This window comes from Lathyrus oleraceus, chromosome 5, assembly GCF_024323335.1.
Source record: "Lathyrus oleraceus cultivar Zhongwan6 chromosome 5, CAAS_Psat_ZW6_1.0, whole genome shotgun sequence".
Lineage (NCBI taxonomy): Eukaryota > Viridiplantae > Streptophyta > Magnoliopsida > Fabales > Fabaceae > Lathyrus > Lathyrus oleraceus.
The window spans coordinates 379,201,003-379,203,079 of NC_066583.1; the positions used below are offsets into that span (position 1 = coordinate 379,201,003).

Genomic DNA, 2,077 nt, shown 5'->3' on the forward strand with positions numbered 1-2,077 from the left:
ATTGTTCATTTTTGGTTTCTCTTCTGACTTCGAAGAACTTAATTGGAGTTCTAGATATATACGGATTCGAGAGTTTCAAGACAAACAGGTTCTTAATCTTAACCACCCTCTTGCCTAATTTTATATGAAGTTTATAGACGTATGCACATTTGGCCAATCTCTGTGATCGAATTTTTTGTGTTCTCTATTTACATTTTTCGTATCTATTTACTTTTGAACCACAATTATTGTTCTAACAGTAACTAACTTTACATCGGCCCTGTTCAGCTTCGAGCAATTTTGTATCAATTTGACAAATGAGAAGTTACAACAGCATTTCAACCAGGTTTGATTTTTCTACTATCTCCTGGTAAACAATTTCTATATGAATTAGAAGAATAAACGATGATATGTTATACCGTGCTAATATCTTCGTTGTTTTATGCTGAAGGGATTTCATGTGGAACAATCTGACTGGCACAATACCAAAGGAAATCAGACACATTACATCGTTGAGACTCTTGTAAGAAACTTACCAAAGAAAATGAATTATTAGTATTGATCCTCGTCAAGTTTTTGTATGACTAGAGCTTATAGCATAAGCGCTTAATTGAGATGTTTTATACGCAGGCTCTTGAATGGAAATAAATTATCTGGCAGTTTACCGGATGAGCTTGGCAACCTTACGAATATGAATAGATTCCAACTAGATGAAAACCAACTGTCAGGTTCTGTGCCAGAATCGTTAGCGAATATGATCAACGTTAGACACCTGTAAGTGGATGTCTAAACCAAAATTGTTCATCAACAGAACATAAAGCTCGATTTCTTACATGTACTTATTCTGCTGCTTTTCTGTCTTGCAATTGCAGCCACATGAACAACAACTCGTTCACTGGTCAACTTCCATCCAAACTTTCAAACCTTTCCAATCTTATGCATTTGTGAGTATTGAAGCCAATTTAAATTTCCTTTATGATTTGAAACTTTAGAGTTGCATCTCCAGATTGATTTTCTTTTTTTTTACAAGTTTTAACTGTGTCTGCTTGTTAACATGACTCTACCGGCTTTTGGATAACAATAACTTATCGGGATATCTTCCACCAGAATTCTCCAAGTTACACAGTTTGGAAATACTGTATGTTATGCTCTACATTGTCTAGAATAGTAACATATAATAACTTTTTCATTGTATATATTGCATTATTGACATGCTTTTGCTTGATCTGTGGAGGAGGATTAGCGAACATGTTCAAGTTATGTTCTAATCAATCTTTTTTGTCTTGGAAAGTTGATTCTTTCTTGTTTCACTTACAGGCAACTTGATAACAATAATTTCAGCGGGAATGGAATTCCTTCTACCTATGAAAATTTACCCAGGCTTGTAAAATTGTAAGTACTGTTATCTACGTGTCCTTTTTTTCGCGCTCAATATATGATGCTACAAATATTCAGTGACTATTGTTTGTCCATACACTATGTCAAAACATTCTTTTAAACGGCCTCGAAATCGCCTTTAGAAATTTGGTCTCGTGTTCTCTCCTAACTCCTTCAAGCCTCAAATTTGAGTTTTGACATAGGATATGGAGTATCTGTTTCTCCATGATTCACGGCCAAAGAGTATTCATGTAAATGTGTGTATTAAAAGTATTTAAAAAAGGCATTGTTTAGGCTTCATTTGGACTTAGAAAAGCTTACCGTCAAGTTTTCAATAATGAATTCAAGAACATGGCTTTTGTTTTTTGAGCTAATGTTTCCTCTTGATTTTACAGGAGTCTGAGAAATTGCAGCCTGCAAGGAGCTATTCCCGATTTAAATTCAATACCAAGTCGTAAATATTTGTATGTTTAAGTATATCTCGTGGCTCAGCTTTATATTGTGCCTAATGACAACGAAATCATTTTCTTCTGTTTTGTCTACAAACTCATTTGCGATTGGTTCATGGTTTAGGGATCTTAGCTGGAATCAGTTCACTGGGTCTATACCGTCAAATAATCTTTCAACCAATATGACAACTGTGTATGTAAATAGCCAATTTTATTTATAAACTTTGTATATATTTTAAACCTTAACTTATCTTCATCGCAATATTTATATA

The 2,077-nt window shown here is 34.0% G+C and overlaps 1 long non-coding RNA gene across 1 annotated transcript; it reads left to right on the top strand.

Moving 5' to 3' along the window:
• Window positions 1-1,055: 1,055 nt before the first annotated feature.
• On the top strand, window positions 1,056-1,810 carry LOC127079743 (uncharacterized). The gene is made up of 3 exons (XR_007787948.1): window positions 1,056-1,117; window positions 1,297-1,371; window positions 1,752-1,810. It is a non-coding gene; the product is annotated as an uncharacterized LOC127079743 (long non-coding RNA).
• The last annotated feature ends 267 nt before the right edge of the window (window positions 1,811-2,077 follow it).